This window comes from Vidua macroura, chromosome 5, assembly GCF_024509145.1.
Source record: "Vidua macroura isolate BioBank_ID:100142 chromosome 5, ASM2450914v1, whole genome shotgun sequence".
Lineage (NCBI taxonomy): Eukaryota > Metazoa > Chordata > Aves > Passeriformes > Viduidae > Vidua > Vidua macroura.
This window is the reverse complement of record NC_071575.1, coordinates 4417648-4435832: the sequence shown is the minus strand read 5'-3', so window position 1 is coordinate 4435832 and position 18185 is coordinate 4417648. Positions and strand designations below refer to the sequence as shown.

Below are 18185 nucleotides of genomic sequence, written 5' to 3'. Positions count from 1 at the left end.
TCTAGCCAACACGGCGGAGTCTGGCCACAGGCCGGACCCGGTATCTCAGAACTCTTTCCCCACCGATTCCAGGAACCCGTTCCCGTGAGGGAGGGGGACGACCCCGGCTCGGGGCCCCGCTCCGCTCTCGGTGCGGCTGCGCGCCCGCGACGCCGCCTCCCTCCGTGAGCGGGCCGGGCCCGCTGCGCGTCCTTCCGGGCCCGGGCGCGCAGCCGCGGCGGCGCGTCCCGCATTGGCGGCGGCGGCCTCGTGCGATGGTGACGCCGTAGGGCCGGAGGAGGCGGCGGCCGGGCCGGGCGGGCGGCGGCGGCGGCGGCGGCAGCGGCGGCCGCGGGACGGGGGCGGCGGCGGCAGCGGCAGCACCTCCGCCGGCCGTTGCCAGGTGAGCGAGCGCCGGGGAGCCGCGGCCCCGCTGCGCGCCGCGGGGCCTGCGCGGCCCGGCCGCCGCCCGCGGGGCCGGGGCTCCCCGCCCGGGCGTGCGGCCGCTCTTCGGGGCGGCGGGAGGGACTCGCGGCGGGCGGGCGGGCGGCCTGCGCTGGCCGTGCTGCCGGCGGGGCGGGGAGCGGAGGCGGGCGGAGGGCGCTGTCCGCGCCGGGCTAGGCCCTGCGGGCGAGCGGAGCCCGCGGTCGGCGAGTTCGCTCGGGGGCACGGCGGAGCACCGCGGAATCGCCGGCTGCCGGAGGAGGCTTTAGGCCAGTGGAGCGCTCTAAGTGGGTCAAGAGCACCGTAAGTGGGTCTTGTTTATAGCCTTCCGTGCACTTGTTGCTTGTCAGGCAGGGAAATCTGCTGCTGCGCCTGAAATCTTCTTACGGAGGCAATATAAGTAATAATTCCTCCGCTTGCACAGTATGGTAACCCTTTTTGACAGCAGAGTGTTTTTAAGTGCTTATCTTTATAAACACTGGAGTTACCAACAGTAGATAATGTAATATAAATATTTGATATTAGGGTGACCACAGTTTGGATATTCTTAAGTGGCATCAGAAGAAACTTTTAAAAAAGTTTTGTTGGTTTTTTTTTGTTTTCCTGAGAGAATCAGGTATTCATCTCTTGTTTGCTTGGGATGTACAACAAAGACGTTGAAACATATGGTAATCGCCTGGAAAACAAAGAAGAGATGACAGCTGTTGTTCTTTTCTGGTGTTTTCAAGCAGTGTTACTTTCTTCTTGTGTTTGTCTTAGCCTTACAAGTCTGTGGCTTCAGTAGATGTGTGGGCATTTGTTTTGAGAAAACCATTAATATGAAATGATAACTTTTTTTTTGTCATTCGGACTTTGTGTATGTAAACTGTCATGCACTTGTCACACAGCAGAAAAGCTTTTAGATGTTACCTCTTTTTTAAAGAAGCTCTGTGTTCTTCATGCAGCATTGAACTTTTGCACGCAGCTGAATTGTCTTGTGTATCACAACCATGTGTTGTGTATTTTTAAAAATGGATCGAATTTTATGAAACTGGTCAGACCCTTCTTGGCATAATCTGGTTTCGAGTTGATGTCTTAGAGTGTAATTTAAACTCCTGTTTTCACTCCCTTGCTCTAGTCAGTGTCAGAGAGTATCGAATTTCTGCCTTCATCCTGGCTTTGGTCTTCACAGGTCTCTTCTGGAAGTCAGTGAAAAGCTGTGTGCTGCACAGCACTCAGAATTGTAAAAATCCTCAGATTTCAGAGTCCTTTTTGTAGTATTTCAGTGTGGAGGTGCTTGTTTGCTGCGGAACCTTATTGGGACTACTTCTGATTTGTGGTAGCTGCTGTAACAGAGGAAAATATGTTTGTGATCAACAAAAGTAGGCGTTGTGTCTTGGAGTTATGGGTGCAGCAGGATCATGAAACATGTCCAGTTTTCCTTGTTATCTTTGGCTGTGACCTAGCCTTGTTTATAGGAGAAAGGAAGTTTGTGTTTTGAGCTCGTTTTTTTCTTTTCCTGTAGGGTTGCCAGCCAGTTGCAGTTAAGATTACCTGCTGTGGTGCTTGCATTATAGGGATAGCATATTAATAATGTGTGAACTTCATCTGTTATGTGACACTTAAACCTATATTAAGACTATAAGTGTGCCTTAGTAGGCAACTTAAAAGAAGGTCATGGTTGTGTTGGAAGTGTAAGATTAGTTGATACAATACAGAAATTATTCCCTTGTCTGAGCTGACAGCTAAACACAGTTGTGAATAAGGTTGTTGGCAGCTTTGCTGTGAAAGCCATGGAGGATAGCTGCTAATGTGGAAAACTGAATCAGAAGTAGTGATGGAGGAGCTAAAAGCTGCATCCCAACCTAGCCCAGGTTTTCAAAATGATGCTTTCTGAGTGTAAAATCAGATCTGAAAACATAATGTGGTGTGAAGGACAAGAATGTATTTTTGGCGTACTTCAAACAAAACCTTTCATGGTGAAAATTTCTCCAACAGATTCTTATATATTACATGTATATTCTCAAATATAGATTTAAAATGCCATGGGTATAGAAGCTTAAAATTGTCTTAAAGAAACAAGAGAAAACCCATGGGGTTTTCCATCATCCCCCATACCCCAGTCTTTGCCCTAATGGACTTGAATCAGTGCTGTTGAGCTGGTGACATTGCTATGAGTATGGCAAGTGGCTAGTGACCAGTGGTTTTGGCAATGTGGATGAGATTCAGACTGAAAGCCTGACTCCTGGACACAGGATTAGAAGGCTGAGCTTTGGAAAGCCTGTGCTTGCTCTAGGCAAGTGTTTCTGTAGATCTGTGATGAAGGAAAATTAATGGGAATTGGCGGGGCATGTAATGCCAGTGATTTTAATGTTGGGATCTCTGCTGTTATCTCATGTCTTCAGTTGCATGTTCAAGGAGCTGTGTCAAGCATTCATGTACGAAAGATACTCAATATTAGGCACTAAAAATTTTACAAGTTTTACAGGTTTTGGATTGCATAACCATATTGTCCAAGCCACTGTGCAAAGCAGCAAGGCTTGCTTTCATCAGTGGACATGCTGCTTGTGCGTGAGGAAAATCTTGATAAGGAAACTTCAGGAGGTCGTTGGATTATTATGCCATCAGCAATTCAAATCCTTGAACAGAAGTAGTTCTGAAATGGAAATAGCAGTTTTGAGTATTTATGATTTGAAAGTGTCTGTCTGAGTCATTCAGTGAATTTTCTGACAGACGGTGTTGGTAGATTTGAAAAGACGTTACACAAGATAATGGTGGTGATTATGAAAAAGTATTTGGGACAGCGTTTAAGGGGAGGACTATTAAACTATTGTTTTCTGATAGAACTTGTTTTAAATGCCTTGTCTTTTTACAAGACTTATATCAGCTGGTTGTCCTTAACATGGTGACTGCCTCTGCTTTTTAAAGCACTCTGTCAAGAGAAGTTTAACAAAGAAACTGGTCTTCAAAAATTAAGAATATGGAAACAAATAAGATTCTAGTTATGATTCTTTAGGAAACTGATTTCTGAAAACATTTTAAACTTTCATTTGTTTATTTGAATATGCTCCTACTACTGGAGCATTTGAGTTTTGAAGTAGGATGCTGCAGATCAGTGTGTAAGCTAATGAGAAGCAGGAGGCGAGTTGTTTTCACATAGTTGCTGTTACATTGCTTTGAAGAGAACAACCTCCTGCATTCTGGGTTGTGGAGTGTGAGATGCAGACTTTTACCATCATGTAACTATAAAATTGAACTTTCCCAGTGATTACATATATTTTCAGAAAGTTTGTTTCAATGATTTGACATAAAAAATATAATCTTAGTCCAGCTTGACGACGAACCTCAAGGTTCCCTTTCAGGACAGAGTGACAGACTTTCTGTTTCCAGAGGGCTGCTCACCACGTTGGCATGTGGCAGGTGGTGAGGTGATAAGCAGGCAGCCTCTCTGAGGAAAGGAGGTACCACACAGCTTATGCTTGATTTGAGCAATATCAAAGAACTTGAAGTGAGCTGCTAGAATTAAGGTGCTTAGAAATATGAAAAGCAAATATTATATGTCTAAATAGTATTTTGCTTTCTGATTGAACATGATTACTCATGTATTCTGGAGTTGCAGGTCTCTGCTGCTCTGTTGGTGGAGGAGAGGGTCTCTCTTTCTGACCAGGCAGGATTCTTTGGACTTCTGTGAACTGCACGTGTGTCAGTGATTTTGGGACATCTGAGGGCTCTCCTGTGGTTAAATTGACTGCAGAAAGGGGTCTTCAAACATATAGGTGGATGTAAATTTCACAGGACACATAATTGTTAGTGTAGAAAAATTTGCTGCGTGGTTCAGATGGATTTCAATAGCTGTGAAAATGCAGTGCAGTCTGCTGGGATGTGCCAGCTGCTGTAGCACTCTGTGATCAGGACTAATTAAGCCCTTGTGAGAACAGAAAATAGTCAGGCACTATTTACAGGAGGAAAGTGTTGGAACAGGCAGAGCTGTAATCATTTGCTGTGAGGTACCTTTAGACAGCAGTAGGCAAGAGAGTAGACAATTTACTTGCAGAATGGGCTGAAAGTCATATCTGAATACTCAAAGTGGGTATTTCAGTGTTCTGCCAGCACATCTAAGTGCATTGCAAACCTGCTACAGGAAAGGCTACTTCCTTTTTTTTGCCCTGTTTTATTCTCTTCTTTCTGCTAGTATTTTCTCTCAAAATGCTAAATGTTCATGTTTCTCACCTAATGGTGAAAACCAAAGGTACACCAGCTATAGATGCCATAATGTTACAATGTTGCCTGCATTTGAATAGATCCTGTAAGAGTCCAGCTGTCTACCAGAGTGGTTTGTTGTTGTGAAATGGTTGTTTTTCTGAGGGTATCTGTGATCATCTGCATATATTCAAAGATAAGGTGTCACTAGGCTGCTTTATCACAAGTATGCCAAAGCAATTTCTCACATCTGTTAATCTAGTTTTCCTCCTTGTCTTAACCAAATTAAATGCTCTTTTTCCCCAGCATGTTGGTTCCATCTGCTTAGAGGATTGCAGAGACTGCCATTGTTTGTTTGAAGCCAAGGTCAATTGTGGTACTTGGTTTAGGTTTAGAGGATGACAGTTTATGTGCTGTGGAATTTTTTAGGAAATCACTGGATGTGTTAAGCAGTTCTGCAACTTCTAGATAAGGGTCATTTTGCTGGTAGGAGCCTTTAGTGGGCTTGTCTCTGTTTTAATGACAGCATTCTGGCGAGGTTCCTGTTTTAGCTCCTTACTGATGGATGTTTTTTTACTTGTCAAGTTTGATTTTTCTCAAAATGTTGTCATAAGTGTGTGTTAGTAAATTAGATGTTTATGGATATTTGAATAACAGGCTGTTCCTTGAGGGAATGAGCCATGGGCCTTCCTGCTATAGGAAATATTTTCTTCATGTAATTCCACAGACTTCATTGAAGGCCCTTACATGTGCTCCTTTGATTTCTTGTTCAGACTGTTTGGTAGGTGATACTAGATTTTGGGAGGTGTAACCATGGAAGAACTTCAAGATCACATATATCTGTACATTGCTTCTGTTTTTTGTAAAATGCAGAACTTGTGATGGAAATGAGATCGTTGAAGAGAAGCAGTAAAAGCTGTCTTTTGACAGCAAATACCAACTCTGGCTACTTAGATTAAATCTGAATGGCAAAATTCTTCTGGCTGGTGGTAAAATTCCATAGGTTAATCTTTAACTGTTGCTTGTACTAGAACTGTATCCGTATCTCCCAGACAGCAGTGGGAGCTGTTTGAAAAAGCCATTCAGTGCAAAGGTAAGTATAGCTGAGACTGGCTATATGTCAGTCCTGAGAGTCCTGGCAGGCTTTTAGCTGCAGGGAAAGGGATTTCAGCATTTGGAACAAGGAAGTGGCTGGCTAGTAGGATTTAGGATGAAGAGTCACATGCTTTTCGGTGTCTCTCAGCTGACAGCTTAGGTATGGTTTTGTCATGAAGAATGCTGCATTGCATTTCCTGGTGGGCTGCTCCTGTGACTGAGCAGTTGCCATTCCCAGGTGTAAACTGAAGGTTTCACTTTTTCTGTTTTCTTCCCTAATGCTTTAATTTATGTGTTGGTCTCCATGGCTGGTGGAATTTGTGGGCACGTATTAGTTAGACAAATACTAAAGCTGTGGAGATAAGTTAGTGGTGGTGGAATCTGGTACTTCCAGACATTATGAGATGAGACAGCCAATTTGCTTGTGAAGAACAATGTACTTTGCAAATTGTGTTAGTTTAAGAATTATTTATGTGTCTGTGTATTCTCTAGAATGGCATATGGCATTGCAAGGCTGGTCACAGCAATGTTGCACTGTTCTCAGTATTAATCTTTTAGGCAAATAGTTTTTTGTTTTAATGGAACATGGTTGTATAAATAAAAGTAAGAGCCTATTCATAATTTTTATTAAAGTAGTTATGTGACAAAGTGCCAACTATTGGCTTTCTGCCTGCTGTACCTTCAGTGGGGAACAAAATGGATTATTTTCTGAGGTGAGTGTTCTGAGAGTTGAGAAAAGCATAACAAAGTCAACAAAAGCTTTACTTAGTGGTTTTCTGACCTTTATGTGCTCCAGGCTAGAAGGAGGATGCTGAAAAAGGCTTGTGTCATGGTTATCTTAATATCCGTGGTTAAGTGCAACTGCTCTTTGACTTCCTGCTCTGTGATGTTTTAATAATTGGCAACCATGTGAAATCTGCAACTTTACAGAAATAGTTCAATAATAGATGTCTTATAAAAATCCTTTCCTTTTTAATAGCTTCACTAATGTGGGGAAAGAAGTTGCTAGGTATCTTAGACTTGATTTGTAAGGTGTTTCTCAAGGGGCAATTTTCAAATACATTTTTGGTATAGAAGAGGAAATTTAAATATAAATATTATTTAAATATAAATACATACCAATTATTTGTTCTCTTTTTAGACCATCCCCCAGAAACACAGAGTATGATTTGCTAAAGCCTCATTTTTCTCTGTTAGGATTTTTCATAGGTGTTTCTTCTGGTGTTTTTATATCAACCAGGACTGTAAAGAAAGAAGGTCAGTAATAAAATGTTTAAACTTCCTGGGTTACAAAAGAAGTCTTTGATTCAGTAGGAAGTGACTTGTTGCTACACTGTCTGAGGAGATGTCCATTGGTTTTAGTTACTTTGTCTGTAAAACTCTTCTAATTTAACCTTAAACCTCTGCTTTAGAGTTTAAGGGTAGGATGTATTCTGTCTTGAAGTCAAACCCAATTTTAAGTTCAGCTTATCCTTGATGGACAGCAAAGAGAAGCTGACCAAGTTTCAGAGCCTGTTACATCCTGTTTGTGTCCCAAACAGCCAAGCAGCGCGTGATGCTGTTGAAAATGCCAGTTGTGTCAACGGATTTGGAAGGACTTCAGGGTACGGGTCAGTGTGGGCAAAGGGAGGTGATGTACAGGACTGTTGGAGATAATACTCCACAATCTCAAGTGCTCAGATAAGGTCAGGGTTGATGTAGCAGTGCAGCTCTGCAGGACTGTGAATAACCAGGACACGTGTTGGGTTGGGGGCAGCAGAGCCTTAAAATGCTGTTGGAAAGGTGGTACAAGATGCTCTCAAAGCACATTAGTTTTTCATTCCTTCATGTAAGCCCTTTCCAGCTGACTTTTTCTGGACCAGTTAACTGGATCAAACAGCCCCTTATTTCACATCACAGTAAAGTCATTGTGAGAAACAAAGCATGATCGCAGAACCCATGACTGTTTTCCTCTGAAAACTCATGTCTTGGCTCTGCTTCAATAGTTCATTATTATACAAGTGCCTGAGGGCTTATCTGCCTGCAAGACTCACATGAGTGTTTTTTGTAGGCTTAGGCCATCCTTGAAAAGGCACAATTCCACATTCCTGTTCTTTTAGCAGTAAGTGTGATGTGTCCAGTAGTTCTTGTACTACCACCAGAAATCACATTACATTTTGAGAGACTATCACATGTAGACATTAAAACTTCCTTGAAGCTCAGTGCTTCCTTTTTGAAGATTCTGTTTTGAGGTAACACTTTCTCATTTCAAACTGAAGGGACTCATGAATTGGACAGTAATGGAAGTAATGTCTTTGTAATAAATGAACAGTTCATAAGCATGTTATTTGTTACAACATTCAGAGTCACAGGTAACAGTGGTGGTATTTGGGGTTGACCAAAGCATAGTTGCATAATTCCTATCGTAGAATGACATTTAGTCATGCTAATGATGGAGCAATTGAGAATTGCTGGCACTTAAAATTAATTACTAGGCAAACATAAAAAGGAAAGGTGGGGGATATACTCATTGCTGCTGCTTGCATCGGTGACTGCTTTTTCAGGGGATGTGACAGGTAATAGACCAGTACCAATATACTGTGCTACTTATGGCGATCCAGTTGCTAAGCAAACATGCAGGATGTGTATGTTACAACTGCTTCTCTTCAGGGATTGTGCAACAGTCTTTATTCATCTTTGAACTTTTGATTTGTTTGTACTGAAATCTTGGATCGTCTGGTAAGTTGTCTGGAGAATTGATTATATTAGGAAGCAAGTGGTCTGCTAGTGAAAACCAGTTCTGCTTTCTGTTGGAAATGTTGAATAAGGAAGCCATGCAGCTGGGGAGGTTTTAAACTGTTGGATGTAAGGCTTTGTATAGAAATATTACCAGCACTCGCTGTACATAATGTAGTGTGTGTAATGTTGGAGCCAGATTTTCTGTCTGGTGTACTACTTGCAGTATGGATGAAGTAGGTTGTATAAATTACAAGCCTTCCCTCCTCCACTGAAGTGCAGTGAATGTCAGATTGAAGCTGTCATGCTGGTGCTTTACAGCTCCAGTGACACAGGATCCTAAGATAAACTCAGCCTTCATTTAGGGAAATTTTTAGACTTTAACAACATGCCATGAAGTGAAGCAGAGAAAATGGAAATGGATTACAGGAAGTCTTCTGTGTTCCTTGCTGTTTTCGTGTTATAATATTTATGTCGTAGAGGATCTCTCCCAAGCTCTGATTTCAAACTCCCATGTGGACCAAAACCAACATTTTATATGGCTTGACAAAGGTCCCTTTTCACTAACTTCAAGTGACCTGAGGCAGATTAACATGCAGATTAATGTATTTGAGAGTAATAAATCAGCTTTAACAAGTACCGAGAAAGAGATTTGTTTGGCAGAGAGTTTGGATAAGATATGGTATTTGGAGTTGAGTTGAACATTTTGTAGAGAATGATATAGTGGAGATGGTTGAAAATTTCCTGCTCTCCTTGGTTTTGTGCTGATGCATCTTTATGCAATTTAGCTGTAACTGTGGTGTTTAAGTCAAAGTTATCTGGGTGAGTGAGCCTACAGAAATGGAAGGGTGTTAATTTAGATGAATGCATGCATTTTGTCATCCAGTGTGATGTAAATGTTTACGAGCTGCTGTGTAGGACACATACTCTTTGGATTTTTTTCCCTCTCTATGTAAATTCATTATGTAGTTTTTTGTTTTCTTGGAGAAACAGCTTTCATGTTGATTACACATCTTTCTTGTAGGAATCTTGGACTGTAACCTTCCCAAGCTTGAATACAAACACCAAGAACCAGGGAGGAATTTGAGGTGAGAGAAATTGATCTGTGCTGCCTCAAAGGCAGCACAGCTGTTTGTCAAGAGAGAGCTGGTGTGTTGGGGAAAATGATTGCAGTGGTTAAGATAACTGCTGTGTGTTACTCCATGTGGAAGGTACAAGACTGTCTGTTTTGTAATTCTATGTTGTATTTCTCAGAAATGAGGCTTACAATAAATTTGAATGTTTCTGTAACAGGGTGACAGTGTGACAAGTGGGGCTTCCAGATTGGAGTTGATTGTTGAGGTGAGCTGCAGGAGACTATAAGCCAGTCAGAGACAGGACTGGAAGATGTCATTCTTTTCCCCTTCAGGAGGAAAACTGTAGCAATGACTTTTTGAAGAGTTTATTTTGTTTTGTTTTTTTCAGTTTTATCAGGTTTTTTTTTTTGTTTGTTTGTTTTTTTCTTTTGAATGAGGTAGCATTTTTTGTTAGTTTTTCTTTTCCGTTTGCACCTACTGTTCTGACTTTCATCAATGGAAATCAGTGACATCAAATTGCTGTGTGACAGTTTAAACACTATCCCTGAAAGAAGTTAAAAATCATAGTTAACAGATTTTATCTAATCTGTGTGTAAGAACAAAAATTGGGGCATAATGAGTGTTTTGATTTCTTTTAAGTCTCTGGGAAAAAGCAAGTTAATTTCATTGAAACTTGGAATTCCAGGAGAGCTTTAACATAAGCTAGTAAAACTATCTCTGGCTCAGGATTCTGCCTTCATTGTGGAGTTGCTGCTTCGGTTTCTGCCTCCTGAGACTCTCTGAGCACCCTCTTGTGTGTAATCCAGGCAGGCTGTGGGATACTCACCCTGCCTCCAAGCCCTGCTGCAGAAACATCGTTATGTTCTTGTGCTTCACTTGCTCAGTTTTCTTGCCCCATACTAAAAGTGGCAAGAGCTCCCTGAAGCAGAGAGACCAAGGAGCTTTGGGCTGGTTGTGCTCAGCAGGCTGTGTGTGTCACTGGTGCTGAGGTGTGGGGAGTATGAGAGCTGTGCTTGGCACAGATCACTGGTGAGTCCCTGGCTGCAGGATGAAATCCGGACCTGCGGCTGCCAAATGTGCCAGGTTGCAGCACCTCTAACTGAGCCTTTGACTGTGCTCTGTCCCTGGCCTTTCTAGTTGTACCCTTTGAGTCTGAAACCTGGCCAAGCTGCAGGGCCACCCAGCCAAGCTGACCATTCAGTGGAGAAGGCAGAAGCTTGGCAGCCACAGGGTTTTTCTTTCCCCTTCTCCTCTTATGTAAGTCGCTGGCCAGAGGCTCTCAGGGTAGTGCCTGCTGGCTTCTTGGATGCCTTTGAGGAGCTGTTGGTGTTCTTAGGGTGCTTTGCCTGGTGTCCCTAGGAAATGTTCTGTTTCAGCCCTCATCCTTTCTTCTACAGAGTTTTTTGTTTTCTGTCTCATAATAATTTGACTTCTTTCCTCTTTTATTTTGTTTGTATGCATTAGGCTTTTTGCTGTCCTTCCTCAGAGAGAACTCTTTTAGAGAGTTTTTAGTCAGGATGTCCATCCCCTAAGGAAGAAAATAGCTTCTAAGCAGGAATGTGCAAGCAACATAACACAGTCGTGCACTGGTATCCAGAGAGGTTTTTAGAGCTAAAGGTGGCTTCATGGATGCTTGATGGTGCTTGATGCTTCATGGTGCTTGATGGGTTTACACTGTATATTTGTCCATTTTCCCTGTGAATCCTCATTCTGTAGCAAAAGATTCCAAGGTTTGCCTATTGCTGTGTCAAAACCAAATTTTTTGTGTTTGAGGTCACCCAGCCTGATCTGCTGACTCCGTGTGACCTTACCTTGGTTGATGGGCAGTGGTTGGTATCTTCACTTTTTCTTACTGTTGTTTGGAGTGGTGCTGTTGTTGTAGACACAAAGATTAGGAAACCTTGTGCTGTGTTGAAATCTTAACTGCAGTTTTGAGTGGTCACCTCTGCTTTCACATAAAGCTTTCTTTCCTATCACAAAGGAAACATTCTCTCAAATAATTTAGTAAATATGTAAAATGTGATGTGAAACTTAGAAACCATTGCACATTAACTAGCACATATTAAAAACAGATATTGGATTTTGTATTTCATGTGTTCAAGGCTTGTTTCATTTCTTAATTGTTTACTTAGCTACAGCTGCTTGCTTATCTGCATAGGTCAGGACTTGCCTGATTACCTGGGCAGGTCGAAGGTCCTCCAAGGTTTTCCTTCTGCTTTTTCTCATGTATTAAATTCACAGCACTGGTTATTGACTTTCTTTAGGACTTTCAGCCTGTCAGTGTCTCCTTTTTTTTTCCAAAATCATGTGTGCCACTACTGTGCTGTCAATATTGGAAGAGCCTTTCATGCTTTCCATAATGGTGTACCTGGGGATACAAGTGGGTAAGGCAGTGTTTTTGCTCTGTTCAGATCTGACCCCCTGTATGGAGTTCTCGGCCAGAGAACTCAGCTGAGTGCATCTTTGGCATACAAATTAGTATTGGCTAATTAGTAATTGACTAATTAGTACTGGCTTCTACATGTAGCAGTCAGTCTCTGCTGAGAAGCTTGGCCTGTGTCTTGTGTCTGTCTGTGCTCATCAGGTGAATCTAAAGAACTGTGTTGTATCTTGGTCACACCCATGGATACGGTAGCTTGTCTTCACATCAAAATTACATTAGCTTATTTTTCTTACAGAGAGAGATCAAACTCATCCTAGAAAGAGGTTCTTTATTTGCTAACTCCATTGACAGTAGGTGTTGTCAGCCTAAAGTGTTTTTTTCTCCTTTGCAGAACAGTTTATCTGTGTAGTTCTACATGTATTAACACCCCTTACAGATGCAGATAGGCTAGGGCAAGAGTACCTTCAGTAAGTATTTGAAAACTAGGACAAATAACTATTCAGTAGTTTGCTGACCCAGTTCTTGCTTTCTGCTTGTGTTCCTTGTCTGGGCCCTTGTCCAGGAAATCAACTGAAATTCCTACCCTTCCTACTCTTAAGTTCGTGAAGGCTTATCAACTTGGCCATGTTTCCTTCCTGTTCTTTAAGTTTCTTAAAGAAATGGAGTGTCTCCTATGATATCTAGAGATTCTGCAAACAGAAAGCACAGACAGTGAATGCCAGGCTCACTGGTTTGTGTTTAGGTGCTGTTGTAGGAACGTGTATACGTGTATGAAAGGCTCTTAGGTACAAAACAATGCTGACAGGTCACCCCAGCACCGAGTTCTCTCTCTGGGCAGAGAGTGTTACCAGTTCAGGCAGACCATTTGGTTGCTTTTCCTGGGGCTGTTTCAGAGCTTGTTATTCTATTACAATTTTCCTGTAACAGTTTGAAGACAACAATGGATGGAGTCTTGCATTCCTTCACCTTTGTTGTCATGTTCTTGTTTGTGGTCAAAGAGGAAGTGCCCCTTGTGCATGTGTCTGTTTATAAAGGTAACGCGCGTGCAAGTACGGCCAAGAATTTATTGCTGGTACAATGGAAATCTTAAACAGTGTGACTCAGTTTTTCTTTCCTAACGTCCGATTAATGATTCTAAGAAGAATGTTGCAGTTACATACATGAAAATGTTGCCAAACGCAGCTAAAATTGTAACACATGGAATTTTGGTTTCTCTCCCTTCTCTGTGATTTATTTTCACCCTTCCATTGCTGCTCTGGGTCTTTAGGTCAGCAGCTTTGGACTGCTGGAGAGGGTAATGGAGGTTATCAGCCCTAGGAGTAATTTGTTGGGGGGAGTATGATCTGGATGCTGCCTGTTTCTTTTTCCTCTCTCTAGGATCCACTTGAGTTTCCTTGGTATCTTTGCTAATATGCTTTTATTCCTCTTTTCTTTCTTCATTGGTCTAAAGCTTCAGGTTATCTCTGAATTTATTATATATGGTGCCCTTTATGTATGTTAGTTACAATTTCTTTGTTAACCCTAATGCCAGATTTGCCCAGCTACAGGTCTGCATTTTTTAACTGTGCATTAATGGGTTCTTTAGCTGTGGGGTCTCCTGGTGGCAAGGCTGTGTCCTGTCTCATATCCCATGCCTGTACTCCTGTGCACTGCATCCTGCTTCTCCAGTGTTGTCATGCTAGGCCAGTATTTCTCAACATCACTGTAAATTCCTCTTTCTGTGGAATATAACTAGAGGTTATATCACACCAAGGTAAACAAAAATAAATGGCATCTGGGCAGTTGGAAAAACTGCTGTCACAGCTAAACTCCATAAAAGCTGAAGTTCTTACAGAGGAAGCCTGCTAAACCTCAGTCCTGGCCTTGTGTCTCGATAGGGAGCACAGGGGCTCCTGCTGGCATTGCTGCATTTACAGGGCTGCATGGTTGTGGTTTTCCCCTCATTCCATGTTCCCTAGATCCCTGCATGTCACTTGCAAGTCTAGGAAGGGTGTTGCTGACCCTCTTATGACTCCAGGCTCTCGAGCAGGAGTAAATGATCCTGGAGCAATCCTGTCTTTCCTACCTTACCTTGTCTGGTGGGGACCTGTGTAGGTGTGAGGGTAGGCACAGTGTTGCTTAACTATGATGTGCATCCAGCATTGCTTACTGGAAATGCTTCACATAATGCTGTGTTTACTTTTGTGAATTTCATAATTAGAGTAAATGCTGTATTCTACGCATGAATAAGACAACCTGGGTGTCTAACTTCAACTTTTTCTGTTTATGTGAAATTAAGCCTTTATTCTTGTTTTGTAATAAGAGATTTTCGTAAGTGTAAACTTTGTTTCTGTTTCTCTTAATGAATTTTATGCTTAATCTGCTGTTGTTGGAGATTTATGTTGTAAATTATCTTCTGTAAATAGTTTGACAGAAAAAATAATCTTTATTTTCCTGTGTTGGTGCTGATTGTCACTAATCCAATGTTACAGCCAGTCCTCACTGTGCTTAGCGAGCAGTGTAGCTCTGTCACAAAGGGTGAGTGGCAATTACATGCTTCAAAGTAGGGACACAATATTTTTTTTGCACTGAAAGTATTAGAAGGTAGGTGCTCCTCATTGCCTAGCTCATTTACGGCATTTTTTTTCTTGATCCTGTTGTGTCTTTGGGAGGGTTTTCTGGTTTTGAGTTGTTTTTGGGTTTTATTTTGAGTTGGAAGAGACATGGATCACACACATACACCCCCCACCCCGCCCCCAATCCCAAAATGGTTGTCTGAATGCACCCATAAGTGGTGTTAAGTCATGGAAAACATCTAACATGTATATTCACAAAATGCTTCCTGATTACTTGGAAGTTAACATGAAATATATTCACGATCTTAAACTCTTTCAGTCTTAGAATTTACACTGTGATAGCTGTACTGGTTAGACCACAGACTGCAGCAAAAGCCTCTGTGAGGAACACAGTGGTACTAGAAAGTACAGAAAGTATTATGGTCAAACAAACCACAGCAAGATGACATTTTGTGTGAGTCTCTTGGTCCTGGACCTGCAGATGTGTTTTTAGTTCAAGCTACAGCCCTACTTCATTTTAGCAGTATTCTCATAAGGAGACTTGGGTATTTTGAAATCTCTCTTTAGTCATAGGACTGTAGAAAGTAAAAGATTAATTTAACATTTCTACTTTTAAATTGCATCAGTGGTATCTTACGATATCAGTGTCCTTGGTCTTGTTTCAGAAATCAATATCATTTGGAACTATGTTACCAGGAAATAAATTTGTATCTGAAGGAGTGGAACTAAATGTAGAGGAGACTAAATGTTCACTTCAGCTTTTCCTAATCCTCAACAATTTTGTCTTTTAAAACCAAAATTATTCTCTGGCTGTTGCATTAAGGAAGTAAAGTAATTAATAAGTAGGTTTACCTGGTCTTATGTGGAACTTCAGCCACTTGACTAAATATGCTTCTAATTGGCATAAATTAGATACAGTATAGTTATGGTGGATCTGCTTCTTTTCCTTGAATTTTGGTTGTTAAAAGGAAATCTGAAAGATGATGCACCACTTTTTTGATCCTAGACTGATACAATTCTGTGGATGTGGATGCTATTTCTGCAGTGTTCCTGTAGCGTTTTTGGTACAGAAAGGCAGCAACTTCATGGCTAAACAACATTGTGGCTTTTGAGGAGGGGGATGTGTGCTGTTTTCAGCTGAAGAAATGCCATTGCTGAGGGCAAGTGAAGCAGTAACTTTGCTTCATTCTTATTTTTTTGCTAATATGGGAATGCAAACGTTTTGTAAACCAAACCTGTCGGCCACAAAACAAAACACTGGTGAGCAAGCTCACAACCTGATGAGTAAAGCTTATCAAGATTATCAATAAAACTAGAGAGCAGGTGCTTCCAAAAACTGGAAAGAGTGTCAGCTTTTTACATCCTGGCCTGTGTTAAAATCAGTGATCTTGGTAAGGTGTCTGGTTTGCTGTGCCAGGTGTGGTCTGCCCCTGGTCAACAGGTCATAGAAAAGGCCATGGCGTGTACTTATATAACAATTAAAGGTTAGGGCCAACAGATAACTGCCAGTTTTTCATAGGTTGGGAAAACACTGCCTATAATATACACAGTTAAACCTTTGAGGATGGGGTGCTGCCCTTTTTCATGGCAAATCTCTGTGGGTTAATGTTTTTCCGCAGTCACCTGGAAGGGCTTGTGACAAACACCAGGGTGCCTCTGGGTAGGCAGCTGGGAGGAGTGGAGCTGTTTATTGCCCAAAGAGGGGAAAGTGGAACTGCCCCCTCTGGGCACCAGCCAGGCCTTAAATCTGCACAAGGATGGCATCTAAATGAAGAGATGTCCACGCAGGCCAGTAAGAAGCACTGAAGGCAGCTGTCCTAATGATTTGCTGTTGGAAGTTTGCAGCCTGGAATGTGCATATTCCTCTTGGTTTTAAAAGCATGGCTGCAGTGTTTGTTTTTGTGCAATTGCTCCAGGCCTTGGAGCATTTTCTGGAGCAGTAAAAGATCTTGTTTCAGTTTTTAGGGATTGAAACTCAGGCTTCCTAGGAGGAAGGGTAGTGGTATGCTTGCCTGTGGATTGCTGCTGTCTTGGTGCCCTTTACATTCCCATGTATTCTCTCTATAGAGAGAATCTCTGATTTTTAGAGAATAGAATCTCTATTATTTTAGAGTTTTAATTTATATATAATTATTATTTATTTATATTTTATATATAATTATTATTTAGAATTTTTAGAGAGGAGAATCTGATTCTCTGATTCTCTCTGTAGAGTGGTTAAAGGAATGTAACCTCAGTTTACATGGTGTATCCTCATGGTGTAGCTCTGGATTTTAGTGCCTGCTCCAAATACTTTGGTTTCTTCATCTTCACCCAACAGCTTTGTGAATTGGATTTCTTTGAGGCAGTAGTTAAAAGTAGATATTCTGAATTTTCACTTAACAGGAAAGTGATGTTTAATTTCAGTCTTTCACATGTAGACAGTCTGTGATCCCAAGTGTTACAAACATAGAAGAGCTGCATCTTTTTGTTGTTGGCAGCCATGAAGCAAGTTGCTGTGAGTAGCATGCCATAGAAATAAAATCATAAAAGAGCAAAAGCTGGGATTTTCTCACTTGGAGAAATTGAGCCATTTAATGAAAAATGAACCAAAAGCAAGTTTTCAGATCTGGACCGTGGATATTTGTAGAATGTAATGTGAAAAGAACTTGAACTTCTGTTCTCAATTTTATATTACTTTTGTGACAATTGGCTTGGTTTTGGTTTATTGAAGAGTAGAACTGATTTACAGCAGTCACTGATTTACATTGTGCTCTGGGGGTGGCCAGCCTCTGACATAACTCTTAACTCAGTTAAAAAAATGGGGTCCGATTTGCAGTACAAATTGGACAAATGTTGTAACAATGTAATGGGATCCTCTGAAATGGAAGCATTTCGATAATGCAGGCAGGCTGCTGGCTTGTTCCCTTTCTTTGAATCCAAATGCATCAGAATGTGCTTGATTGTTTGCCTCTGCAGCCTGCTGTGAAATAGCTTGGGCTGAAGCGTCCAGTGACAGTTTACAAGTTAAAAAGACAGCTTTTTGGCCACTGACCCTCTGCGGGAGTCTAATCTTTGTTTTGTAGATGCCTCTTTATCTAGGGAAATTACATCAAGAAAAGAGGTGTTGGATTACTTCCTCATTGTTCCTCTTTGTTAAAGATGACCTCTAAAGAATTTTTACAGGCTGATTCGTACTTTTCCTTTAGGGTACATTGAGAAAACAAAGTCTTCTGTGAGAATTTCCTTCCCCTCCCATTCATACAAACCCTTATTTGCTTTGTTTTGGACTGTAGCTTTAGAGAATATTTGGTTTGTTAACTGTGGATGTTTAACTCCTGAATTGAAAAAGTTGAAAGACTGTTAAATAAAAAAAAAAAAAAGAAGATAAAAGTCCCTTATTTCAAGTTGACATTACAATATTATCTGTGAGGGACTACTTGTGACAGACCCTCCCTACCAGAAGATAGTAGTAGAAATACAATGTGCCAAGAGAACTGCATTTCAATTAATATACCTTATTTCACTCAAGGCAGCCAGAATCAACTGTTCCATAGGCACAAAATTCCCCATCCCTCTATACAGGCTGTGTTCTTATCCCAGTCAGTCTGTCCATGGGTTGTAGTGGAAATGCTCTGCCGTTTGTACCTGTGCTGACAGTTCTGGGAAGGGAATTGTGCCTCTTCTGTTACTAAGGCCTTGCCTAAACATTTTGGGATTTGGTGAAGTCTTAGTTCCATCAGCTTTGCCATTCCACCTGCATGGTTGGAGCTGTCATGG

The 18185-nt window shown here is 41.6% G+C and overlaps 1 protein-coding gene across 5 annotated transcripts in view; it reads left to right on the top strand.

Moving 5' to 3' along the window:
* Nucleotides 1-299: 299 nt before the first annotated feature.
* The window catches only part of ADIPOR2 (adiponectin receptor 2), a 44986-nt gene continuing 27100 nt past the window's right edge, over nucleotides 300-18185 (top strand). For 2 of the 5 annotated variants that reach the window (XM_053978356.1, XM_053978352.1), the window contains exon 1: nucleotides 540-726. The gene's annotated coding sequence lies outside the window, so the exon portion shown is untranslated. Of the gene's footprint in view, nucleotides 383-539; nucleotides 727-9436; nucleotides 9501-18185 lie in introns of those variants that run through there. The other 3 variants (XM_053978355.1, XM_053978353.1, XM_053978354.1) reach the window with 3 other exon arrangements.